The following is a 27,905-nucleotide window of genomic DNA, read 5'->3' on the forward strand; positions in this document are numbered from 1 at the left end:
GTGGGATCTTCCAGGACCAGGGCTTGAACCAGTGTCCCCTGCATTGGCAGGCAGATTCTCAACCACTGCGCCACCAGGGAAGTCCCCAGAGTGATTCTTTTAAAATGTGTGTTAATATCACTCCTCTGCTCAAAACACTCCAAAGATTTCCCATCTCACTCTGAGTGAAGAAAAAAGTCCTCAGGTGGCCCTGAAGCCCTACATGATCCCTGGGGCCCCAGGTTCCTCTCTTATGCTGTAACTATCTTGCTCATTCTCCTCTAGCCCTGCTGGCCTCCTTCCTGTCCCTGGGACATGCCAAACTGCCCCTGCCTCAGGGACTTTGCATTTTCTTTTCTTCCCTCTGCCTGGAATACTCTTGCTTCCTTCAGGTCTCAGCTCAAATGTGTTTTTCTTAGAGAGGCCTTGCTTGACTCCTCTCCACAAAGTACTAACTGCCTCCCTCTTACTTTTTTTATTTCTCATGAGCACTTACCTGACACATTACACAGCTTCTTATTTTTTTTGTAGATCTTTTAACAAAAATTTTATGTTGGAGTGTGGTTGATTAACAATGATGTGTTAGTTACAGGCGTACAGCAGAGTGATTCATTTATACCCATACAAGTATCCATTCTTTTTCAGATTCTTTTCCCGTTTAGGTTATTACAGAATACTGAGCCGAGTTCCCTGTGCTATACAGTAGGTTCTTGTTGATTATCTAGTTTAAATATAGTAGACACAGCTTCTTATTTGTTGACTGCCTTTCTTTCCTTGCAGAATATAAGTTCCCAGAGGGAGGGAACTATGCTTTGTTCACTGCTATTCCCATAGTACTGAGAGCAGTGCCCGGCGCATAGTAGATGCTCAGTAACCACCTGTGGAGTGGGTGCATGAGTGTGTCCTGTCTGAAGGGGTAACCTCAGTGAGTGGTTTCCTTAGTAATTTGTAACAGTCTAGAGAGATTTAATAAAATTAAGTCCAGTAAAAGGTAATTGTGTGTGTGTGTGGTGGAGCTGGAGATGGGAACGGGGTGGTGAGGGAGGTACAGATATTGAATGTTCCACAAAGCCATATATAATGTTAGAATAATAATAGCTAGGTGAGAACTGTGTTTGAGAGTAAATAATTTTGGAAGTAAATGAGTCTGGTTCAGTTTATCAGTTCACTGTAGTTTTTATTTATTCAACATGAAGAGAAAAACATCACAAAGCAAGTGACCCAAAATAGCACATTTTGTGCATTTCTTCAGCCCCTTGGCAGCATCAGGCAGATGTGTTCTCTCTGCACTGACTTGTGTGTGAATCTCCCGGCTCTTCACCCGCAGCTTGTTGACCTGGGACTCGGCAATGTCAGCCCGTTCCTCGGCCTCCTCCAGCTTGTGCTGGAGCTTGCGGAATTTGGCAAGATTAGCATTGGATTGTTCCTCCTAAGAATAAAGATGTGAGAGTTAGACTTGGTGGTTCTCATTGCACTTGTCACAAACAGGATTATTTCCTCAACTCAGATATTTCCTTCTAACGGTTTGTCATATCTGATTTCAAATCCAGACAGAACTTGTAACTTCAGTTACATTTTTTACTCTAAAGAATGAAAGAAGAAGTAGTTTTGAAATGGAAGAGACGAGCTCATTATGTCAAACCCATGTATACGTGAAGTCTATTTACGATGTATGGACTGAGTGGAAAGGAGGAAGAGACCCATGTGCGCTCGCTCACAGAGGTTAGACAGTAAATGTAAGGTCAAATTCTAACTTCGGGAAAATCCCAGTTGAAATGTTTTTGCCATATATTTTGACTCTGGTATACAGAGACGCTGCGGGTCGGGGGATGGGGATAGGAAGAAAGTATGCCCTTTGTTGGTTGCACTTACTACCATTCGTGCCTCTCCCTTTCGTGTTCCCTTTTCTTACCTCTTACCCACTACATTGTGTCTGGAAGAGTGGGGAACAACCAGGAAAAGTGAAGCTGGAGAATCTTCCAACACATCCTAATTTGCTACAGCGAATGTGCAGGGATAAGTCCCTGCTGATGACAGTGGTAGTGAGGGAAGGAGTCAGCTGGGGTAAAAGATTTCTGTTTGGCTTTTGGGAACAATTGATTTTGTGCATTTCTAGAGGGAGAGGAATATTTATCATGGTGTTAGATTTTCTGCTGGATATTCTTTGCAGCTATCAAGTAAGGTGGGTTATTTGGAATTTTCTTTTTTCCCCCCAACCCCTACAAATTGCTTAATAATAAAAATATCTCGTCCTGTGGTCTTATTCTATAATTAGGATTTGGGGGTAAATTCATATTTATATCCTCTCTCTTAAAATAAGAATGACATATTCTTACTTGGTCTCTTTCTTTCTCATTAACACATTCTCTTAATATACTTTCTACCCCCAACGAAGTTTCCTTCTTCCCTCAAGGGCTTAAAGATACTTACAGCCTCCTCAGCTTGTCTCTTGTATGATTTCACCTTTGCCTGTAATTTATCTACCAGGTCTTGCAGCCTGAGAACATTCTTGCGGTCTTCCTCAGTCTGGAAGTTTGAAAAAAATGGTCTGCATTGAATCCAACAAAATCAACCCACTACAGGTGGTGAAGTAAATCACTTTGATATGATGGCAGGTGGGCCTGGGGTAAATGTGGTCAACTCTGAGGCTTCCTTCATAGTATTAACAGTAGCCACTCTTGTTAAATGTCCACTGTGTGCAGGCACTATATTGGAGAGTTATACATGTCTCTAATCCTTACCTCTCTACTCTGGTGAGTAGATGTTTTTATTCTATTTTACAGGTGATGAATTAAGGTTGAGAGTGTTAGGTAACCTATCCGAGTTTAAAAAGTAAGAGGCCAAACTAGGACTAATACCAGTTTATCTGTCTTTGAAACCTGTATTCTTTCCTCACTTACACGATTTTCTAAAGGCCTTCCTGATTTTCCTAGCTTAGGAAAGGGTCTGTGATAGGTGATTGTGTCATTTGCCCCTTATGTATATCAAGTTAACATGTAGCTATTTGTGAGTACCACATAGTCACCAGGTTTTCAATTTCCCTTTGTGCAGGAAGTCTGGATATTCTAGAAAGCTCTTCCCCTTACCTGGTAGGTGAGTTCCTTTACTCTTCTCTCGTGTTTCCGCAAACCTTTAACAGCCTCAGCATTACGTTTCTGCTCACTTTCAACCTACCTCTCCTTCAAGCTCACGTACCTACAATCAAGAAAGATACTTATATAGTCAGTTTTGGGGGATGTTAATTAACTCAGGACCTACTGACGATATTGGGTGGCTGTCCCCAGCCACAGGATAAGGATGGGAGTCAACATACAAGAAGAGAGAAGGATGGGGGAGTGCCGTTTTCACTTCCCGGATTCAGAGAGATTGAGAGACCCACCCTGGCCTCCAGCTTCTGGATGTGCTTCTTGCTGCCCTTCAGGGCCAGCTGCTCAGCCTCGTCCAGGAGGTGCTGCAGGTCCTTCACCGTCTGCTCCAGGTTCTTCTTCATCCGCTCCAGGTGGGCGCTGGTGTCCTGCTCCTTCTTCAGCTCCTCTGCCATCATGGCCGCCTAATTAGTAAATAAACCAGTATAATAAACCTGGTAATGGCAGGTAACACACAGTGTCGTTAAACAAATGCTCATTTGCTCACGTCAGTGATGGCCTTCTCGGCCTTCTCTTCCGCATTGCGCGATTCTTGAATTACTTCTTCCACTTCACTCTGGAGTTGCGAAACATCATTTTCCAATTTTTTCTTGGTGTTGATCAGGCTGGTGTTCTGTTAAAAGGAGTGGAAATTTACAAGACCTGCAGTTTGCACACTTGGGATTTTACAAATGTCTTACTCGTTGCTTATGCAGGGGACTAATGGCAACATTTCACTGAACTTTAAATATTTGTTCAGTGCAAAATGTTAATCATTTGCAAGGTTGGTTACCCCGCCCCGCCACTGCCCCAATGTCCATCTGATTTATGCATAAGGACATGGAGGTTCAAGAATGTCTATATTAGTTAATTGCTCTTTCAATTATATGTCAACGAGACATCGCTAGTGTTCTGTCCTTAAAAGGTTGGAAATATTAGAAAAGAGTCGATTCTTTTTGTGAGAGCCTGGCACTGAGAGTTTCTCAGTTAGAAGGAATCTATTCTCCGTTAGCTTGAATGGTTTGCTCCCTTGGGGAATACTGAATTACTCTTACGAAACATTTTCTTAAAATTTCAACCCAGTGGTTCTCTAAGGGAAGCAATATCACCTCAGTGGGTATTTGGAAATGTATGGGGGTGGATATTTGTGGTTGTCAGAATAACTAGGGCGTGCTACTGCATTTAACGCCCGGGCTGGTCAGCGATGCTGAGTGTCCTGCAAGGCACAGGGACTGTGAACATAGCAGTGCTGAACGCTGAAGCGCTCCTGATGGGAAACGCTACGCGGAACATTTTCAGATTTTGGAGTCAACAGATATCTTTATTCAAGTTTATTCCACACCATGGTTTTCAAAATAATCTAGTCAAATCTTTTTAAGTAAAAAAAGGAATACCCCTGCCCCGTTTTGGTAGAAAATCTTAAAAAGAACACACAGCAAAAAATCATCTATAATCGCATCACTTCTAGGTAATTGCAATTAATATTTTAAAGCATCTCCCCCATCCTTTTAAATATACACATATTTATAAAAATAGCGTACTTCCATATTATAATTCTGATTCGTCACTTTACAGTACACCAGCATTTGTTTGATGTGAGGGTCCCACCTGGGTGTGCAGGAGCTGGACGCGCTCGCTGGTGCCCAGGAGCTCCTGCTCTGCCATCTTCCTGCTCCACTCCGTCTGCTCCAGGGTGTCCGGCAGCTCCTCGATCTCGGCCTGCAGCAGGTTGGCTCTGCGCTCCACGATCGCCAGCTGCTCCTTCAGGTCCTCTTGGCCCCGGAGAGCATCATCCACGTGGAGCTGGGTATCCTGTTAAGTTAATAAAAAGGCTTAGACACTCTGAAGAGGATGTGAACATCCCAGGAGATGAACTGGAAGAATGGGTTGGTGCCAGGAACGGGAAATGACAGGCCTGTCATTTGAAGGAGCATGAAAATGGGGATGTCACCTGCTTAGGTGAGAGAGGATTATCAGGAGACTGATTCTTGTTGTGTTTTATGCCATCAACTTGTTATTTTTCATGTGTGAGTCACCAGTATCTATAATTTATGGAGCATTTTCCATATGCTGTACCCAGCACTTGACATCTGTCTTCTCGCTTCATCCTCACAAGTAACCCTATGAGGTGGGTAGTTTCATTCTTAATTAGTAGAAGAAACAGAGGTTCTGAGAGGTTATAATAACTTGCCTAAAATCAGGCAGCTAGTAAGTGACAAAACTAAGACTCGACCTCAGGCCTATTGGTGCCAAAGTCTTTTAATTTCTCTCATATCATAGCTTATCTCTGGGCTTCTGTTTGTTCTTTTATAGAACGTTTCTTTAAAAATAATATATTCGGACTTCCCTGGTGGTGCGGTGGTTAAGAATCTGCCTACCAATGCAGGACACATGGGTTCGAGCCCTGGTCCGGGAAGATCCCACATGCCACGGAGCAACTAAGCCCGTGTGCCACAACTACTGAGCCTGCGCTCTAGAGCCCATGCTCCGCGACAAGAGAAGCCACCGCAATGAGAAGCCCACACACTGCAAGGAAGAGTAGACCCTGCTCGACGCAACTAGAGAAAGCCTGCGTGCAGCAACAAAGACCCAATGCAGCCAAAAATAAATAAATATATATTCTATGTGTATTTATTTTTAGCTACCTCCATACTATGAACTGTATAATTTGTTAAAAGAAAAAAAAAAAGGATGGTGTAACAAGAAGGTGTTGTGATGCATGGGAGACGGGTCACTTCCCTGACTTGTCTGGGCTGTTAATGTGGACCCATCTACCTTCAGGATCCCTTGGGTGTTCCTGTAGTTCCTCAAGCTCTCTGCTGCCAAGCGGTTGGCGTGGTTCAGCTGGATTTCCATTTCATTCAGATCTCCTTCCATCTTCTTCTTGACTCTCAGGGCATCATTCCTGCTCCTGATCTCAGCACCCAGTGTGCTCTGCATGGTCTCCATGACTCTAATGTGGTTCCTCTTCAGCTGGTCAATTTCCTCATCTTTTTCAGCAATTTTCTTATCAACTTCAGACTTGACTTGGTTCAACTCCAGCTGGATACGCAGGATCTTTCCCTCTTCATGTTCAAGAGGTGCCTTAACAAAACAGTGATCAATTAATTAATAATCAATTAATAATGGAAAATGAATATTTGGAGGGTATTCCCTTGTGAGCCAAACTCTTACTAATATCAGTTTGTCTAATATTACAAAGTATAATAAAACAGCTCTAGGACCCTACTAGGTAAATCATCCTTTAATTTATTCAGTCATAGACTTTATTGGGCAACTCTGTAATAAGGGTGCTTTGTAAAGTATAAAGTGCTATACAAATATTATTCATATGAGTAGTAACAAAAATTATATGATTAAACTTATGTGTAGTAAACAGGAATTCTCTCCCGTTCTATAAATTAAAACGTTCATGTGATTCCTGTTGTAGAAATTCTCAGTTTTAAAACATATCCATATTTTTGATTACAAAATATGTGTCCATTGTGGAATGTGGGGTAATTTATAAAAACAAAACCTTCCTATTTTGCCTCCACTTAGAGGCACAATTTTAATGTGGTATATTTTTTTCTAGTTTTTTTCCTATTTATATATATTTATACATGATAAAGTTCTATTGTATATGCAAATGTGTGTCTTGCTTTAAAAATTATCCTCTACCATAAATATTTCCCCATATTAACTACATTTAATGGCTGTAGAAAATTGCATCATATGGATGTTCTATAGTTTGCTTTACCTTGTTTTTGGATTGGACATCTTGTGTGTAAGCTTTGCCTACATTTAGGATAATTTTCTTGGGATAGATTCTTAGAAATAGAACTGATAGGTCATATTATTACATTTTTAAGACTTTTGATAACTATTGCCAAATTGCCCTTCATAAAGGTTATATGAGTTCAGATTCTCACCTGCTCTGTAATAATGGATCCATCTCATAGTACCATTGCCCAATGAAAACAGTGGTGTTTCCACCAATGTTTATCTTTGATTTTCCCCCCACAACATCAATATGCATACCTCTGCTTCCTCTAAGGCAGCCTGAATTTCACATTTCTCTTGTTCCACTTGCTTCTTTATTTTCTCCAGTGCATGGATTTGCTTCCCTCCCTCAGCAATCTGCCCAGTGAGGTCCGAAATCTCCTCTGTGGGTGAACAGAAGGGAGAAGTGGTCAGACTGATATAACATGGAAAGGTCTTTCCAGGGCCATATAGGATAGGGAAGTTCAAGAGCACTCATGCTGCAAGTTCTTATTTTCTCTCTTTAGCATTTCAAGTTGTTCCAGGGATTCCTCGTAGGCATTCTTGACCTTGAACAGCTCAGTACTGAGAGACCGGGACTCCCTCTGGGAGGCCTCAAGTTCAGCCTGGGTTTCCTCATACTTCTGTTTCCATTCTGATAGGACCTGAAAAGCGGTAAACTGTCAGCTAATGGAAGGAGAAAGGGAGACTAAGTAAAACATCGGTGGAGTTTGAGCAGGTTGGGCCACCTTGTCAAAGTTCCTTTGCTTCTTATCGAGAGCCGCGCAGGCAGCATTAGACCGCTCCACATTAAGCATGAGGTCCTCCGCCTCATTCTGGAGCCGCTGCTTGGTCTTCTCAAGGGAAGCGCATTTGGCGTTCACGGCTTCTACGTGTTCCTCGGCTTCCTGCAGACGCTGGGCCAGCTTCTTCCTGAAAAGTTAGCCAGGCAGTTAAGGAGAGAGGTCAGGAACAGGGGCAAGTGCTAAACTCCTCAGCCCCCTTTCATAGTCCTTTTTCTACAATGTCAAGTAGCATGGTTTTCAAAACTGTGGTAGCCAGAACTGCTTTCCAGATGGATTAAACTGTGAAAAGGTCCAAAGTGGTGAACAACTGGACTCAAGTCCTTTTTGTTTTTGAATTGTTAGAGGCCATTGTTGGAGCTGACATTGTATGTATCTTACAGCATATGATTTCAGGATTTTCAGGGCTTCTGATTGAGTATGGTATGGAGAATGATTAGCCAGGGCAGTTCTATTGATTGATTTGTATCTCATCTCATTCCAAAAAGGATTTGAGACTAACTAGATATTTTATTGGTCACAGATATACTGGGCATATTCTTTTGCTTTCTCAGACTTTACATTTTATTTTATATACTTTTCTTCCTAGAGAAAAATAGCCAGTTTCTTCTAATAATATATATTTGGTCAGTCTCACCTGAGAGAGGAATGGATAAATAAATCAGGATAATTCATGTAGTCGAAGCAAAGGCAGGGTTTTTCTTTTTATTCCTTCTGAATTGTCTATATTCTTGCTTTACTCCCAATTGTGTGCCAACTATACATGCCTAAGGTACACAAAAACCTTTAGCCGTAATGCTCTAGAAGATCTACCTGAAGGTCTCCTTTGGTCTGTACCCAGACTAAGACTTTACTTTATTCAGACTAACCCTGAACATTATGCACAGTTCAGATGGCCTCCAACATGAGTTTTAAGAGATCTGTCTTTGTACTACAATACTTAAGAAGGTGGTCTCTGGAATCAGAATGTCTGGTTCTAATCCCAGCTGTACTATTTATTAATCATATGCTCTTGTGTTAGTTGGTTAACCTCTCACAGTCTCAATTTCCTCATCTGTAAAACAGGGATACGAATAATAATGCAATGTAATGTTGCTATGAAAACGAAATGAGTTAATAATAGGATAGTATTTGACACAGTATGCACTTAGGGTAGCTTCTGCTTTTGTTATGTTATCATCATCATCACAGCTGTTTCTGGGAGTTGCTGAGTTGGGCAGCTGGGAAACCATGTCATGTCCCTCCTCTAGAGTTCACAGTACACACTTGGCCTCCTCCAGCTCCTCTGTGTGCTGGATGGCATCCGTCTCGTATTTGGTTCTCCACTGGGCCACCTCGCTGTTGGCCTTGGACAGCACCCTCTGCAGCTCGGCCTTGGCTTCCTGCTCCTCCTCATACTGTCCCCGCAGCAGGTCACAGTCGTGGCGGGAGGACTGCAGGGCGTGGGCCAGGGCGTTCTTGGCCTGTGGAAGTATGAGTTCAGTGACTTAAATTCATTTCTTCAGTGATATTTAATTTATACACTTAAAGGAGAACCTAACTGAATATGTTTAGATTTGATCAGTCGAGAATACTTTTGGTAAAACTTACTTTAGTTTCTTCCTCTAGCTGACATTTCAGCTCCTCAATCTGCTGCGTAGATGCTTGTGTGGTTCTTGAAAGCTGAGAGACCAAAGCATCTTTCTCATCCAATTGTCGGGAATATTCACCTAAGAATTACCGAAGTAAAGGAATTTGTTCATGGCATAAACAAACAAGGCTAAAGTTTGTATATATAATTATATGTATATGACAAATATATACTTTATCTAATTATAAATATTGTTACAGAATTGGCTAGATTAAAAAGCAGCATTGCTATTGTAGTGTAACAAATAAACTAGTCTGCTGATTCTTTCTTGCTTTTTTTTATTTCTTCTAACCCGCTCAGCAAATTCCTATAGTTGATTACTCCCCTCTAATATGGGAGTATTGCTGTTAATTCAGAACCCCCGGGATTGCTTTTGTCTAGTACATAATTGCGGGACTGAGGGAAACCTCTACCTGCTTCCGTCTGCAGGCGTGCTCTCTGAGCCGTCAGGTCATTGATCAGCCGCTGCTGCTCTTCCTCCTTTGTCTTAAGTTCACTCACTTGATCTTCTAGAGTGCGGCACATCTTTTCAAGGTTTCCCTACAGCACATGTACCCGTGAAAGATGAGACATTGAATACAGTGAAAAAAAAAAAAAAGTTACCACTGGATTCTTAAAATATTTTTAGAGTGAATAAATTTATGTCAAGTGTGAGTAGAAACTTCTGGCACCAACTCTATGGAACATGCTAGGATTCAAGTATGACGGGTGCATAATCTCCCTAAAGTGCTCATTGTTGGAACTCATTCATTTATCCCAGTGATACTTGACACTGATACTTAAAGTAGATTTGGAAATAATCTTAACAAATTATATCCAGTATTTTAAAAAAATGAAATAAAATGGAATAGATTAGAATACAAAATTTTAGATCAGTGCTATAAACTGCCTACAAACAGTGTTTAATGCCAGAGAACAATGAGGGTTCTTACAGGTTATTAACTATGCTCATTTAAAGACAGTATTGGGTACCTTGGCTTTGGAAATGGTCTCTGAATTACTGCTAAGGTCGTCAGTCTCCATCTTCAGCTCACTCTTCTCCTTCTCCAGCTTCTGCTTGACCCTCTGCAGGTTGTCAATCTGCTCCCCCAGCTCGGCCACACTGTCCGCGTGCTTCTTCCTCAGCGCGGCCGCCGTGGCCTCGTGCTGCAGGGCGGCCTCCTCCAGGTCCCTGCGCATTTTCTGGAGCTCGGCCTCCCGCTTCTTCTTCATCTCAGTCTGGGCCGAAGTGGCCCCTCCGGCCTCTTCCAGCCGCTCGCTGATCTCCTCCAGCTCCCGGGAGAGGTCCGAGCGCTGCTTCTCTGCTTTGGCGCGGGAGGCCCGCTCCGCCTCGATCTCCTCCTCCAGCTCCTCGATGCGGGCCTGGCAGTGACACAGCACATTAACATGAACTCATTTCAATTTCAGTTTTTTTGGGTGCAGAAATAAATGGAGGTGAGATGACTCACCTGCAACTCTTTGATTTTCTTCTGTAGTTGAATTTCTACTGCCTGCTCATCTTCAATTTTGCTTAGCAGATTGCTGATTTCAAATTCTTTCCTTTAGACAGAAGAACAAGGCGTATTAGTACCCATACGAATTGAAAGATGATGTTGCATAGAATCTTTTTTCTGGAGTTCCTACTTTTTAAGTTTCTCATCAAGTTGCTGTTTGTCATTTTCTATATCTACTATGGATTCTTGGGCCAATTTTAGGTCACCCTCCACTTTCCTCTTGGCTCTTTCTAGATCCGTTCGAAGTTTCTTTTCTTGTTCTAGAGACCCTTCAAGCTAATGAGAAAATAAACTTTGTTAAAAATTGAAAGTATATTAAAAAAAACTTTCAAATGGGTATTAAAAACACACATCATCCACTTGCTGCTCTAGCTTGGCTTTAGCTTTGTTCAGGGTGTTCACTTTGTCCTCTTCTGCCTGCAGGTCATCCAGGGTCCGCTGATGGGCCTCCTGGAGGGTCTTCTTCTCCTTGGTCAGCTTAGCTATGACTTCGTCCAGGCCTGCCATCTCTTCTGTGAGGTTTTTCACCTAGAAAGGTTAAGGAAGAGATTATCTCTGCTCTAAAGCAGCTTAGTTAGATGGCAGAGTCTCTATATGCTGTATACAAATATATTTCATACCTTGTTCTCTGTGGCATGTTTCTCCTTCTCAACCTTGGCCAGTGTCAGCTCAAGGTCATCTATGTCTTTCTTCAGTTCTGAACATTCGTCCTCCAATTTCCTCTTCTTGGCCGTCAGCTCAGCATTGATCTATCTCTTCCTCATCCTCAGCTCTCTCAGTCACTTCCTTGATCTTTGCCACCAGCTGGATTTTGTTTTTAATCAGTTGCTCACACCTCTCCTCTGCATCAGCCAAGGCATCAGCTTCCTGTGGAGAGATTTGCTGAGCTGTTTAGAGAATTGTTACTTATTTTGAACTTGTTCTTTGCACAAAGTTGTAGTGTTTACTGAATGCTAATGAATTTTTCAGTATGAATATAAATTAATTGAACATCATTCCATTGTCTGGAGAAATGTAGCTAATTAGATATGGCACTATAGATTTAGAAGCAAATTAGGCTGAAAAATGACTGGATTGAAGCAATTGACTATTTTAAAAAGTATTGTGTAGAAGAGTGGAAGGACCAAAGGAAGCCTGGGTTCTTGTCCCAAATTTGCCTCCATATGTATGACCTTGTGCAAATTGATTTACTCCTCTTACCCTCAATTATCTCATGTAATTAAGAGGATTGGAATAAATGATTGCTAAGAGCATTTCAACTATAATATTCAAAGAATTTTGACTTAGTCAAATTGGTTAGTTTTGGTTTTGATCATTCCCTACTTGCCTCAAACAACTAGTTGCTACATTGAATTTTAAAAAGGAAAACTACGTAAGATTATGCCTATAAATACATTTCCATGAAGCATTTTTCATGTACCCAAAACCTCCCTGATAGACCATAACAGTGCTGTATAATTGTCCAAGGTTTCCATTTCCATTTTAAGAATTACCTATTAGTCTCAAAATGAATATTAGACTATATAAGAACTTGTAATTTTGAGAAACTACATAACTCAATGAGGTTTTTATAAATGATTAAAGGACTCATAAAAATCAGTTCAGCCACGACCTTATTACTCTGGGCTGGGGAATTTCTTTAACTTCTCAGTGTTTGTTTATATCTTAAGTTTTTAAAATGCTTAAACTTTTGATAATGAGGCCTTCCAGGGTTCCTTTGCTTTTATTTTTTTATTTTTATTTTTTTAATTTTTATTTATTTTTATGGCTGTGTTGGGTCTTCGTTTCTGTGCGAGGGCTTTCTCTAGTTGCGGCAAGCGGGGGCCACTCTTCATCGCGGTGCACGGGCCTCTCACTATCACGGCCTCTCTTGTTGCGGAGCACAGGCTCCAGACGCGCAGGCTCAGTAATTGTGGCTCACGGGCCCAGTTGCTCCGCGGCATGTGGGATCTTCCCAGACCCCGGGCTCGAACCCGTGTCCCCTGCATTGGCAGGCGGATTCTCAACCACTGCGCCACCAGGGAAGCCCCGCTTTTATTTTTAATAGTCATACACTCAGTATATATTTACTCACTGACTAATGATAATACCTATGAAAAGAGGTTAAGATGAAGAGGCTGTGATTGGGAAAATGTAACCTTCATATAAGTGAACTTGTCAGAAGGAAAAGTTGAAAGTAGTTTAAACATTTTAAGAAAACTATCCTTTTTTTTTTTACAGATTTCTTCATGACATTGTTGGGCTTGTTGGACCAAGAAAATGGGAGGTTGTATTTGGCCAGAGTGCTGATGCCAAGCCTACCCCCACTCTGATTACAACTTCTTCTTTAACCAATAAACAGAGGCCTTGAGAACTCAGGATCAGTATCAAAGGAAGAATCACAGCGGTCACTAGCTCTGTCTTCCACCGTGGTAGTTCAGTTTAAGTAACTGCAAATGAATTTATTGAGCTAAATCCTGGGGGTTGAGGAAAAGAGATACAGAGAGAAATAAGAATAACTGTCTTTTATGAGTTTAAGTACAATCTCATACACTTGTATTCAGGAAACAGGGCTCTTAAGACTGGGATGAAGCAGGCAAGGCAGATGAGTAAAATGACTGAGATTTGGGGGCTTGCCTTTAAACTGCTTCCTTCATGCCTATTAAATTTGTGATACTGTTAAATAAATTCTTCAATCTCCCATTTTCCATTTGCAATTTGGAAGTAGTTGGTGCCTTACTTCTTCACAGGAATATTGAAAGTTAAGTGAAATACTGAAAAAAGCAACTAGAAATTTTCTTTTTCAAGAAAAGGCCATTTGTAAATCCAGAGTGCATGTGAATTCCAGAAAAGCTTCCATGACATGGTGCATTCAGCACACAGAGTACTCACAGATTGAACCTGGAGCTGCAGCTCATTTTTCTCTTTCAAGAGAGTCACCATTTTTTCCTCCAGTTCCTTTCTTTTTGCCTCTGACTTGGCAAGTTCATCTTTGGTTTTCTGGAACTCTTCCTTCATGGTGGCCATCTCCTTCTCTGTCTTCGCACTCTTCAGCAGGGGCTTGATCTTGAAGAAGAGTTTCATCCAGGGCCAGTGCTTGACGTTCATGAAGGCATGTACATTATACTGGATGCAGAAAAGGACTTCTCTGAAATGACCGAAAAGTATCAGTGTAGATTGATCCATTAGAGACAATGTTATTGTTAGTATTATTTTTTTTACATACAAACTCCCCTTTTAATGACCCCCCCCACATGTAAATGATGTGTCAAATTCTGTATATTTTATATGCAGGACACACATACACACACGCCCTCACACTCAGAGCGGTCCTCAGTATGACCACTTTGCTAATGTGCACTGCTCATACTGAACGATTGTGTGTTCTCAAGTCCCTGTCACATTAGCAAAGAAGCTGACTTTAGAGGAAGAATACTTTGTATATATGAGCAACACGTACCATTTTAAGAACATTTGAGAAATCACAATATTAGTGACTTGGGAGTGGGTGTGGCAGGTGTAAGTTAATTGTGCTGCTTGGCCTTCGGCACACTGACGTGACCTGTGAAAGGGCATGGCTTGCTTTCCTAATTGCCCACCTAAATTGAGCTTATGGTTTATCCTGTTTTCCTTGAAACCTCTCCTCTTATTTTAATTGCTGCCGAATTATCTACTCCATAAACAACTTTTGTTAGTTTCTTCACATAATAGACTGGCTTTTCTCAAGTCCTTTCAAATGCCTACTTCTTACCTGCTCAGTTAGATTGTTAATGTCTGAAGAGCATTTAGCTACAAAATTTGTTTTATTTAAATAACATTTTAAAATAGTAATAAAAGATATTCCTGCACACTGTAGCAATAGACTGGCAAGGTTTACCTGCCTTATAACAATGTGTGTGCCTCTTCAAGCTTGTTAAAATGGAGATTCTATTTCTGTAGGTCCAATTTATAAGAACCATATCTCTGAGAAGGCAGATATCATGACATAAACCATAATGTTGACACATGGAAAAGACTTGGGAACACTTATACCACAGAAGTAAATAAGTACAGATGAGCAAAATGAATGCAAAACGTGTGTGTAAGGACAGGGAATGCAGTAGTGCTGGGTGGATGGGTTGGATGAGGTTAATTAGAGGAAGCGGAAATGGAAGTCTTGAATTGGTAAAGAGATAAATTAGGCTGAGAGGGGAGGGCTTGTACAAACAGGAGAGAAGGAGATAAGCAAATTGTTTAGCCTGGCTGGAAAAGGCTGTGCGGTGGGAGATGATAGATGAGGTAGGGAATAGAGAGTGGCCTTGACAGACACACAGGCAACTTGGATTTGATGTGGGAGACCGTGGGGAACTGCAAACAGATACGGCATGATGAAAATAGTGCTTACTGCAAATGATTCCTGCTGCTGTATGTGAGATGAGTGAAAGGGAGAAACTGAGGGAGGAGAGAAGTTTTGAAGGGAATCCCAGTGTGAGGGGTTAAGCAGAGGCTGATGTGTTGTAAGAGTGAGTTCCGAACTGGGTGAGAAGTGCATGTTAAACACAAAATGAAAGAGTTACTGAGTAAGGAAGACCGATGTAAAGTCTCTAAGAGACCTTACAGTCCTTATCCTCTGCATGGTTACCTCCTTTGCAACATCTTCTGATATTCTACCCTCATTAGGAATCCCCTACAGATGGCTTGAGTTCTTGTTATAATCTGGACCAACTTTTCATCTCTCATTTCTTCCAGAAGACCCAGCAGGCCAGCTTTGAAGAAAACCTGGAGAGAGGGAAAGTTCCAAATCATCCCCAGACTACAGGAGGTACAGCCATGGCAGAGGACTTGGATCAGGTGTAAGTAATAGCCATACCTCTGTATGTCCAAATTTGTACTGGGTGTGATCAATATCAATAGAGGCAAGAAGTTTCTCAGAAGCCTTCTTGCTGTCAATGAACTGTCCATCTGGAATAGCACTTGCATTTAAAGCTCTGTATCTGTTCAGTCGAAGAAAAGAAGAATGATTAGGAAGGTGTGATCATATATGAAAACCGAACGACACCAAAAAAAGTCAGTAAAAAGAGAAAAAGCAAAAGTAGAAAATCCAGCTGTCCTTTTAGGTTCAGGTAGTGAAACAATATGATTTTTCCACAAGCTAATGCATGCTTCCGTCCTATTTTTAAGAAATGCCACCTTCTCTAGCCTGTATTCTGTTCTTGCACCACAAGACTATATTATTTGACTTAATTTCGTAGTATTGATGAAGCAGGATACATAAAAACAATGAACAGAGGACAACAGTGAAAATGATTAATTAGTCACAGCATTCAGTGAAATATGACAGAGGGAGACTGGCCTTTGTTTAAAATCCCCATATAAGATTCGGCTTGGGAACCCCTTCCTGCAGATGCGGATGGCCTCCAGCACACCGTTGCACCTCAGCTGGTGCAGGACAAGATCATGCTCCATGGCGCCTAAAAATAAATCAGAGTACTTACTACTGGGCACTGAATTTTCAAACTTGTGCCTGTTTGATTATTTCATGCTCTTAGATCTTACCAGGAGTTTGGTTTCGTTGGGAATGATACACCGTACGAAGTGAGGGTGTGTGCTCCTCAGATTGGTCATCAGTTTATTTAAATATTCCTAGAAAACCAGGTAGAAGGGACTTGATGAGAAAGTTCTATTTCAGATTGCCTTTTTTGGTAATTATATGGAACGAACCTAGGCAATTTCTTAACTATATTAGGTAAAAGTCTATGAGGCTTCAGCTGCTCTGTGTTTTAAAGGTCTCAAGAGTTCTAGCCTGCCAAATAACTGAAAGGCTAAAGTGCTGGGAAGAAATGCAGCTCTCCCTGGTATTCATTTATGACACCTAGGATCTATCCTGTAAACAAACTGCAAATTCAGTAGCCTTGACACACAGCAAGTATTCTTGACCGGGAATCAGAAGACAAAAGACTACAGTCTCGCTTTGTCACTAATGAGCTCCTTGACTCTATAAAATCCCTTTTCTCTTTCTGGGCCTCATCTGAAAATAGTTGAGATTACCTCTAAGGCCTCTTTCATCTCTCTCTGCGCTAATATTTTTCACAGTAGTAGTTTACAGTGGTAACCTAGGTTAGCCACTGTCCAATGTTTGCCATTCCTTCCTTGAGTGTATTATTCCCTGGGACCTGTAACCTCTTGTTTTTTGGTTTTTGTTTTTGGAAGAGTCTAAAATCATAAGACTACATGACCTTGTGTGAGTGGATCTTGGGTACCTGAGAATGATCACAGTCTGAAGCATATGGGGGAAGTTATTCCAAAAATAGAGTAACTGATTATGACAGACAGTGGTGTTTTACTCCACCACAGAAAACTAGCAAGTAGCTATTTCTCAGTATTTCTTAGGTATATTCGTTGAGAAGGCAGAGGTGCTTTATTTTTCATATCTCAGTTAACTATTAGGAAATAAAGTGAGTAATGTGAGTTTCTAATCTTGCAATTATGTACAAGGATAAGTTGATGAAACAAGGGCATATTTGGTGAAATAATGCAAATTGGTAGTGAGAAAAAAAGAACAGGGCTGTTTTCTTGTTTAGGTCATACATAGTATCTGCATTTTAGTTTTAAAAAGAACGAGACTTAGCCATAGAAATCCTGACAAAGCAACCATTAGACCAGATGCTCCATATGTTCCCCTTTAGAAGAGCCAGTTTTTAAGCCATCTAAGAGAATCACATTATTTGTAGTAATGTTATTATTACTGTTATTCTTAAGAGAGATTTTTCTATCTTAATCATCAATCTAAATCACTAGGTTTGGCTTTAGATAATTTTCAGCTATTACAAAAAATTAAATCCACCTCAGAGGACAAAGATGTGATTTGGTGGAAGGATGTCCTAAAGGGTGTGTCTCAGGCTCAATTCTCAAAGGGGAACTCAGGAACATTGTCAAAGGGCAACATTAGTGGAATAAAGATACGGCTTTCCACAGGGAGACCTTTGAAGTCCAGCTGTGCTTCCTTAAAAATCGGCCTTATTATATAGCGAGAAAGCTTCGAAGGGCATTTTGGAATTCCTGAATACATTAGATGAGCATAATAAGGAATAAGAGGTAAAACATTCAGCCCTACAAGAGGAGTATTGCTTTGGCTGTACCCTGACAAGAAGGAATATTTGAAGTAATTCCTGTTAACATTCCATTCCCTCCTAATTTATTCTAAATCCTTTATTCTTATCCTAATTATGATAAGTCATAGAAACTGAACAGATTTTTCGAATTAAATTTGTACTTCACCCTGAAAAGGGCTAACACAGTCTGGAAAGAAGAGCCCTTCTTCTTAGCACCTTTCTTTGCGCCGCTGTCTAAGATAAAAAGAAAACCCATCAACGAAAGTAGAGTCCCAGAGGCTGGAATGGTATGTGAACGTTCTGTGGGGAGAGGTTAATTTAGATCAGGGGCACAGAAAGTACCAGCTTCAGCACTAGCATATGTGGAAAAGAGACTGGCCAGAGTCTTCACTGCAGACGTCTGGTACAGCCCAACCACACTGCCGTTCAGGGGGTCCTTGTTCTTGTCCAGCCAGCCGGCGATGTTGTAATCCACGGTGCCCGCGTAGTGAACCAGCGAGAAGTGGGCCTCGGCCCTGCCCTTGACCACTTTGGGCTTCTGGAAGTTGGCACACTTGCCCAGGTGCTGGTCATACAGCTTGTTCTTGAAGGAGGTGTCTGTGGCCTTGGGGAACATGCACTCCTCTTCCAGGATGGAGAAGATACCCAGTGGCTGAATTCACAAAAGTAGACATTGGTGTCAACCTATCTGGTCTCAAAAGATATAGACATAGTGGCTGTCGTTTGATTGAATTATGAGCACTCCTAATTAAATATATTTATAAAGTAAACCAGGGTCATAGCTCAAAGAGGTCCTTTTGTTATCACTAGAATGACTTTTCCACCATTCTTTCTCACATTCAATCCATAGCATTATTTTCAATTTAAAGAATAGCTGGATATAAACTCCAAATGTCAGCACTGCATAAGTGGGGGCGACTTATTAAAATGTTCTGTGATTATGTGATTACCACATTTTCCCCTGTTTGGTGAATTAATCTATTGTCAGAGTTTCATTTTTCTATGAAAAGGACTTACTGACTTAGAATGATGTTTACTTTATATGCAATAACTTAACGGTATAAATAATGCAAACCTTATTTAAGACATTTTGTGCATTTAATCCCTTAAAGATAGATTATGAAGAAGCATAGCAATTTGACTCTTGACTTCCAAACAGGTTACCTTTGATATAAGCCCTAGCTGTGTGACCTGTGCATTAATTTTGATTTAGAAAATAGTTATTTCTATTGTTGACATCTTGGATCATAGTGGAGATAGATTTAGAACAAATGAGGTAGTTCTTCTAGTGAAGCAGACCATCTCAATAGAGATGCTGCTTTAAACTTGGATCTGAGTCAGTGTTAGAACAGAACTTGTTACGACAAAATGAAGCTAAACACTCTCTGATTCTTCTTACGTAAAAGTTGAAAAGAGAAAGTCATTTCTAAAGTAATTTTCTAACTTGTTCTGATATCAGTCTATTTAAGATTACAGTAATACATTCTGGAGTTGCTTAAGGCACTTGGGAAAGTTATCCTTTCAGTTCGGGTTTCCTTTAGAAGTCAAACAGACCTTCTCGATGAGCTCAATGCAGGCGGCCAGGTCCATCCCGAAGTCGATGAACTCCCACTCGATGCCCTCCTTCTTGTACTCCTCCTGCTCCAGCACGAACATGTGGTGGTTGAAACACTGTTGCAGTTTCTCGTTGGTGAAGTTGATGCACAGCTGCTCCAGGGTGTTGAACTGCACAAAACCAAATTTCCAACATTAAGTGGATTTTTATAGCAGTAGAATTCATTACTGAAAAATCTTTTATTGAAAATATGTGGAATACAATAACGAAATAAAGTTTAAACTGATTGTTGTCTCTTCAGAAATCCCAGGGAAAAAATAATCATTTTTGACATGAACCCTTTTCATGATTTCTGAGCATTATTTAAAGGCACAGCTGTCAATCACACAGCAAGAGTTCTGGTAGAATCTACCTCTTTCCACCTCTGAAGATTGCATGGGCAAAAATGTGCATTAAAAGTATAACCATGATCCTATGAGTTATGGTTCAGATTTAAGGGTGAAAGTAATTCATTACAAAGCCTCACTTCTTTTACCCCCCCCCCATTCAAGATAAAGGTCACATTTTCACTTTTGGCGTCACCTTATTAAGGAAAGCTTTTCTTAAGACCTTTAGTTGATGTGCAGAGTGAAATTAATAGGCTAATTGCTCTTCTATTCATATCAAACATTTGGTAAATCCTCATTGTCAGGTCTGTGAAAGTGGGGACCTGATGTAGTATAGAAATTGAAGATCTGATGGAGTCTTTATAATAATTGACACCCTCATTTTATAGATGATAAAGCTGATGCCCCAGAGGGGAAATGGTGTGTGTCAGATGAATCTGGAAGAGGGAAGACTATGAACTGTCACTACGCTTCTACCTCTAGGCCGTTTCTCCTCCATGGGAGGTACCTTGTGTATGGACCAAACGTTACATAGCCAGGTTCCTGTCGTGGCTTTGCCTTATATGGCTGGAGGATCTTTAGCAAGTGTTTTGATTTTCTTGCATCTGTTTCTCCACATGTAATTAGAAGTAATATTAGTTACTCCTTCATGGGTTGTTGTGAAGATTAAATGAGGTAAGATTTTGAAGTGCCTAGTAGAGAAGCCAGAAATACAGGCTTCGTGATAAATGTTAGCTACTATTATTACTTCTGTTATTATCCAGTTACCTCCTAGCTGTTTCGTTCTAGATGCCATGCTGGAGAGAGCAATGTAGACACTACAAGTGTAAATGAATAATAATACTCAGTATATCAAAACCCAAATTGCCTTTCTCCCACTTTTTATTAATATGAAGATAAACTCACATCAAAGATCTCAAAGCCAGCAATGTCCAAGACCCCGATGAAAAACTGCCTGGGCTGCTTGGTGTCCAGCTGCTGGTTGATGCGGGTGACCATCCACAGGAACATCTTCTCATAGATGGCTTTGGCCAGAGCGCCCACTGCATTGTACACCTTCATAGACAGAGTAATGTTTGTTGGCACTATGAAAGGCCTGGGATGTGTGTGATTCATTGAGGTTGTGCGCTTACCTGCTGCACAGTCTGGCCTTTGGTGACGTATTCATTGCCGACCTTGACCCTGGGATAGCAAAGGGCTTTGAGTAGATCAGCAGAGTTCAGACCCTGGAGATAGGCAGCTTTGTCAGCAACTGCAGAGACACAATTCAAGGAATGTTGTTTAACAGCAGATACTTCTTCAAGGTAGTCTTTCCATTTTCCTCCATCCATTTTCGTTATTATATAAATAAAAAGCTTTAAATAATTCTATAGAAGATCAGGTGAGGCTCACTGTATATTAGAGCATGTACTTGCTAATAAATGGTCAGTCAGTTACACTGGCCTTTGGTGATTTGTTGCAAGCAACTCCTGAGAAATTTAACAACAATAAAAATATGTCCAGTGTTTATGGAAATAATTTATGTAACACAAAAGCCAGAGTCCCTGCTCTTAAGACACAGTAGGTGGGGGTGGAAGGTAAGATAAATACACCTTATCTCAATTTAGCTCCTCTCAATTTAACCTCAACGAATTAGTTTCTTTATCTGAAAATGTGAGGATTAAATTTTAGTGCATGATTCCTACAGAGTCCCCTTCAAAAATTTTGTCAGTGACTATGATGTAAATGAGGGAGAGAGAATGTCGAGCCAGGGTGGTCAGGAAAGGCTTAAAGGAGCAGATAACTTTAGCTTCCGTGGTAGATCCTGTAAGTTCCATGTTCTTTCCATACATAGAGTATATGATATTTCTTTCTCAGTTTCTTTTTTATCTTACTTGTTACCTAGATTGTCTGAGGGTTAAATGTAGACAACACACACACACATGTGCACAGATGTCCTCCAACCCCAGCTCTGTGTTTGGGCGAGACCCTGTATCCCTCCACTAGGTTTACCCAGCTGGTGCTGAAATAGACCAATATGCCAAGTTATCCTATATACCTTCTCGCCATTGCTAAGTCAAAGCAAGCTCATGGTTCTGTCTCATTCCCTCTCTAATGATCTGGCCCCAGGTTGTGCTTTTTAGATGTATCCTTGCAAGTGGCTATTAGGGTTCATTTGGGCTGCATAGAAAGATGGAGATATGGAGATGTGAGGAGGGAAAGGGGGTGAGGAAAGCATGCAGTGTGTGTAAATGTGTACCTGCCCCTCAGAAGTCCAGCTACAAAGGAAATGTGAGTTTAGAATAACCTTTTTTTTTTCTTGCTGTATTCTCTAATTTAAACCCAGATGGAGGTTCATTTGGTACCTTCGGTGCCATCTGGCTCCGCTTGCTCCTCACGCTGCTTTTGCTTGAATTTCATGTTTCCATAATGCATCACAGCCCCTGTGAGCTTGTAGATGGACACTTTCTCCTCAGGAGTAAAGCCCAGGATGTCAATGGCACTCTGCCAGGAGAAATGACAGGACAAAGTTAGGGCAGAAGAGACTTAACATATTTTGGAGAATTTACTCTATATTCTAAGGTAACCACACTTATAGTGTGGTTGCTATTGTCATTTCCATACATAATGGATTTTTAAAAAGTGAGTGTGTGTCTTACATCAGTGGCCATTAGCTCTTCTTGGTCATCAATGCTAGTGACTGTGATCTCCCCTTGACTGACGAAGGCATAGTCATATGGGTTAGTGGTGATCAGGTGCATTTCTGGATACATAGAATTCAGGGTGTATGTTTTACATTAGAAGTTGTTAACAAAAATATTAACTTTTGTCTGTGAACTTAAGTTCATCCTTACCAATCAGATCTGCCTTCTTATTGGAAGTGATCTGATAAAAAATATGGTAGCTTCTTTCTGCCTTTAACTGGAAAGTAACTCTAGACTTTTCTAGAAGATCTGGAAAGAGAGGGAAATAGACATTGAATTAGAAAAAAATATCAATGCTGCTGAGATATTAAATGAACTGCAGTGTCTTTGGCTAAAATTGGGGACATGACGTTCGGCTCCATTGAGATTTCAACGTGATGATGGATCCTGTTGGTACTACATGTAAGAATTCCAAATACGTATGGCAATTACCCAAGGTTCTCACCATCTAAGAGCAGAGAGTGAAGTATGCATGCTCTAGTAAAAATCAACTTTGCATATGGATGACCTGCGACCTCTGTATTATAGTTGATCCTTAATATCCCCTCCTTCCTCAGATCACCTTAGATTCTTTGGTGAGGGACTTACCTTGGAAACACCTACCAAAGCTCAGATTGGGCTTCCCTCGTGGTGCAGTGGTTGAGAATCCGCCTGCCAATGCAGGGGACACGGGTTTGAGCCCTGGTCTGGGAAGATCCCACATGCCGTGGAGCAACTGGGCCCGTGAGCCACAACTACTGAGCCTGCGCGTCTGGAGCCTGTGCTCCGCAACAAGAGAGGCCGCGATAGTGAGAGGCCTGCGCACCACGATGAAGAGTGGCCCCCGCTCGCCGCAACTAGAGAAAGCCCTTGCACAGAAACGAAGGCCCAACACAGCCAAAAATAAATAAATAAATAAATAAATTTATTAAAAAAAAAAAAAGTTCAGATCAAGAGCAAATCACAGAAATGTATTGTAAGCCTATAGGTAACTCATAGGAGTCCATAGATAGTCCTACTGTTTTTCCTGGAGAAAATGTCATAGTTGCTTCTGAGGCAGGAATTGCAGAATGTGTTATAGAGCCATCAGTCTGAGACTGAGGTAAATAGAGCACGCAGCGATTATGGATAAGTTTGGCATTAGCTCACGGGCAACACCGCCAGCAGGCTCAGTGCTCAACAAGTGTTGCAAAATATCCCTGCAAATGACATCACTTGTTTCTCTGTTTGATTTTCAATGGTCCTGTTACTCACATGTTTCAATATCAGCAGAAGCCAGTTTCCCTGTGGTACCGAAGTGGATCCTGATGAATTTACCCTTGCAAGTGAAAAAGATGATGTTATATACAAAACTGTTAGCACACGAGTAACAAGAGGTTGAGTTAATAACTCAGACATGCCTTTTCGGGCATTTAAGACCTGAGAACACCCTTCTGTGACCCAGAGACTCACAAAGCGAGAGGAGTTGTCATTCCTCACAGTCTTGGCGTTGCCAAAAGCCTCCAGCAGGGGGTTGGCACTGATGATTTGATCTTCCAGAGTCCCCTGCAAAGGCAAGAACAGTCCTCACATCTGGGGCTTCCTGCACGCCCTGCCAGTCTTGATTCTGCAATTGTTGCAAAGTACTGGGTCACACACTTCGTGTTCACAGTCTTTCCTGCCCCAGATTCTCCACTGTCAAAGAGAAACCAGAGAAGAGATCAGAACTACAGCTCACATTGTCGACATCCAAGACAATCATCACAAACCAGAGAAGAAGAAAAAAATCACATACGTGATCAGGATGGACTGGTTCTCACGTTCTGTAAAAAAGAAATCAAGACCATCAGTTTTTAAAGATAGTACACATTCAGTACAAAGATTATTGACTCTGTAAAGATTAATCAGTTTATCCTTTTTAACATTTTGAAGATGTTGCCTGTGATCTTGGTTTTGTGTGTAGCTCCCAGATAGTACTTGCCTCTTGGAGTAAAACTTATGAAAATGAGAGGCAAAGAATCATCTGTTTCTTCTTAAAATATTATTAATTTTAAAACCTATGGGAATTTTCAAACGTATACAGAGGTAGAGGCAATAATGTATAAAGAGCTCCTATGTACACATCATACAGTTTCAACAGTTATTATTTGGCCAACTTTGTATAACCTGTACACCCATCCTAAACTCACTTGGTTATTTTAAAGAAAATTCCAGGCATCATATAATTTCATCTGTAACTACTTCAGTAAGAATCCTACAATTCTGAAGTTTCATTTAACAGATGAAGAAACAAACCCAGAGAGAAATAAGTGACTTTTCCAATAGTTACATAGCTTATCAAGATGTTTAGGTCTATTTGACTTCCAGTTTATATATTTTTCTGCTACCTGGCCTCCTCCTGGTTTTTCATATGAATTTGACAGCTGGTAATACCAAAAAAAGAAGGGATCTGGAACTGTAAATGTTGGCGTTCATTTACTTTTATTTTCCTTTTTATTTTATACACGTTTCTAAGTAATAAAAATAAAAATTGTCACTAGTTATATGACTGATATGTTGGATATATACCAATTTTCTGATTTGTTAAATCTTTAATTCTATACTGATACAGATTTTAGAGCATTCTCAAATCTAAAAAAATCTATTCAGAGAAATAGATGCTAATTTGGGTGCTTATTTAGATGTGGATATAGACTTTAGAGAACTTCAAAGCTCTATTCAGGGAAGTAGAGACAGATTTTGGAACATATTCAGATTGATTTCTTTTTCCAATAGAAGAAAATACAAGAAAGATCATATCACATCTAGTGGGAGCATAGATAAGAAAACAATGTTCTAGTCTCTAACCTCGTCAAATGCCACAGTTTGGGGTGGTTTTTATACAAAAATCATGTTTGGAGATAAGTAATCTTGAATTTGGAGCAGCCCCAAAACTTGGGGGAGTGGGGACCTCTGTAGGGGTGGTGGTGTACAGAGCAGTGTAAATGCAACTGCTAAGTGTTAAAACCTCTGGAATGAGCCCACATTTGGATAATTTCTGGAAGGTAGCTAGCTTCTGCTGACAACTAAACAACAGTTTCCTGGCATGATATCCTTGTAGAACTGCTGGCCAATTTGTAATGGAAGATTCCTATTTTATCCCTTTCTCTTCCCTCTTCTCCTTTAAAAGACAATTTAAAAACAGTGCAAAAAAACAAACAATCAAATAAAAAAAACAAAAAGGAACAAAATCTTCTCCAGTTTCTAATATCTCATGGAAGAACAGGAAACTCAGGAATTTAGAATATTTCCAAAGGCAACACATTTGGTGTGTGCCGATAAAAGGTTTTCATGCTGTATTTGGGCCTACAGTTCGCATCAGAGCCATTTGTTTATGCTTTGATAAGACAGGAATAACAGACTTTGATATAATTTTTAAAAAATATTTTCGGGACTTCCCTGGTGGTCCAGTAGTTAAGACTTTGTCTTCCAACGCAGGGGTTGCAGATTTGATCCCTGGTCAGGGAGCTAAGATCCCATGTGCCTCGCAGCCAAAAAACCAAAACATAAAACAGAAGCAATATTGTGACAAATTCAATAAAGACTTAAAAAAAAATGGTCCACGTCAAAAAAAAAAAATCTTAAAGTATTTTCAAAGAAAGAGGGATTTCTATTTTCTTCTATTCTTGTAGGAAAATCCTTCAAAATCTTTGAGAGGAAAGTCATAGCTCTTTCTTTACTCCTGTTCTACCCCAAAGGCTAGTGATATTAGCTGTGTCTTTTAAAGATAAAGAATTCACAAAGCTTTCCCGCTATGGCTGGTAACTATTTTCCTTGATTGCTGTGGATGTGGATATTTTTTAAAAATCTACTTGAACTTTTTTTCTGTCCAAATCAGAAAGTAAAAAATGTGAGAAAGCAACAACAAATATGTTTACAGAGGTCTACTAATTATTTCAACTAGGCTTCTGGCTACCAGCTGGGTTAGCTTGGGTAGGTCAATGAATTCAGTGAGCTTCACTTTACTCATCTATAGAATGGCTGCAGGGAAGAATATGTGATATTACAGCTCTGAAAGCTTCTTGAAAGCAGTGAAGCCCCATGTGGCTGCAATGTATTATTGTAATCAAAGCCCAAAGTCTGTTTGTTCGTTAAAGATTCTATTTCCACATTTCTGTAAATAGATGCATCACTCACTCACCAGTCATCATGAACTGATAGGCGTTGTCAGAGACGGAGAAGATGCGGGGCGGGGCCTCCTGGCGCTTTTTGCCTCGGTAGGCAGCCCCCACCTCGGGGTTGTACACCGGCAGCCACTTGTAGGGGTTGACGGTGACACAGAAGAGGCCCGAGCAGGTCTGAGAAAATCAGAATATTCAACGTGTGAGATTTGTTTTTACTTGGAGAGATAGGTGGAATAAAGAGAGGTTGAAGGGCGCTCACACAGATCATCCAGGCTGCGTAACGTTCTTTGAGGTTGTACAGCACTGCTGGCTCGTGCAGGTGGGTCATCACGACCATGTCCTCAACCTTGTCATATTTGGGAGGGTTCATGGGGAAGACTTGGTCTTCTCTGACAGAGTCTGGCAAGTAAAGTAAGAGACAAGTTTGTATTAATGGTTGGAGGTAGGATTTATGTTTATCTGCTTTAATTATAAGACTACAGTTGTGGACACTTTCCATTATATTATTCGGTGTCTTTTAAATAAAGGCATGAAAATACATTCATCTTAGCGTTTGATGGTAAGAAAATCTGTTTCCTCTGATGAGCTAGAATACGTACTACTCTTTAAAAAGTACTTTTTTCCTCCCACATTTCCTTGTCCCAGGTTTATTTATCAGTTTATTTCATTTTACTTAAATGGGTTTAATTTTTCATTTTCCTGGCCATTTATTACAAGAAACTTCAATTTGGGGGACAGTAATGGGGATATTAATACATTGTTTATCTAAGTAGATAGTAATTGTTTTGATAGGAGAAGCTAGTTTTTGTTTCTCCCAAGTTTGGGGATTTAGACTGGGAAGTGAGAAATTGAAGGGAAATGCTGGAGGCCAAGCCTAGTGGCTTTAAAGTCCTGTGGGTAGTTGGGAAAGGGAGAAATGAGGTCACTGCTGAGAATTTCTTCTACCTTCCAAATCTGATGTCTGTTAATGGACCAGAAGGGTGTCTGTATTGGCAGTAGGCTTAGAGATTCTGAGCAACGAAGGCTTCAACTTGAAGCGAGGAGGTGGAGGAATAAAGCGGGGAGTATTTTCTCCTTATGTTTTTACTTACTGCTCCACGTTCTGTCTTTACAGTTACTTTCCCTCCTTCTTTGCTTTGTATGATGCTCTTCACATAGGATTCCTTGGGCTCCGCCACAAAGACTGATGATTTAGCATTGAAGGGCCTGTTTTGGGCTTCAATCCGCTCCTTTTCCGATTTTCGAAGGTAGGGAGCAGCTTCGCCAAAAGCAGCCATCTCACCGTCCAAACTCGCACTCATGGCTGCGATTTATTTAG

At 40.7% G+C, this 27,905-nt stretch overlaps 2 long non-coding RNA genes and 1 pseudogene across 3 annotated transcripts in view; 1 reads left to right on the plus strand and 2 right to left on the minus strand.

Moving 5' to 3' along the window:
- Positions 1 to 27,905, plus strand: part of LOC309650398 — a 963,470-nt gene that overhangs the window by 740,261 nt on the left and 195,304 nt on the right. The gene's annotated exons all lie outside the window — the stretch shown is intronic.
- On the minus strand, positions 1,083 to 27,219 carry LOC309650408 (myosin-8-like; annotated as a pseudogene). Its single transcript has 30 exons — positions 27,204 to 27,219; positions 26,847 to 26,986; positions 26,605 to 26,761; positions 22,422 to 22,525; positions 22,128 to 22,266; positions 21,468 to 21,496; positions 20,916 to 21,149; positions 20,689 to 20,838; positions 19,396 to 19,566; positions 18,175 to 18,493; positions 18,008 to 18,075; positions 13,643 to 13,876; positions 11,392 to 11,638; positions 11,123 to 11,299; positions 10,902 to 11,047; positions 10,727 to 10,817; positions 10,251 to 10,640; positions 9,692 to 9,818; positions 9,239 to 9,357; positions 8,915 to 9,111; positions 7,595 to 7,778; positions 7,432 to 7,510; positions 7,125 to 7,249; positions 5,880 to 6,188; positions 4,713 to 4,916; positions 3,613 to 3,738; positions 3,359 to 3,529; positions 3,066 to 3,149; positions 2,410 to 2,505; positions 1,083 to 1,408 (listed from the first exon to the last, which is right to left on the minus strand). The product of its transcript is annotated as a myosin-8-like (transcript).
- Positions 22,649 to 24,032, minus strand: LOC309650406. Its single transcript, XR_014257565.1, has 3 exons — positions 23,898 to 24,032; positions 23,700 to 23,763; positions 22,649 to 22,715 (listed from the first exon to the last, which is right to left on the minus strand). It is a non-coding gene; the product is annotated as an uncharacterized lncRNA (long non-coding RNA).

Source organism: Balaenoptera physalus (assembly GCF_965194825.1).
Source record: "Balaenoptera physalus genome assembly, contig: SUPER_4_unloc_3, whole genome shotgun sequence".
Taxonomy (NCBI): Eukaryota; Metazoa; Chordata; class Mammalia; order Artiodactyla; family Balaenopteridae; genus Balaenoptera; species Balaenoptera physalus.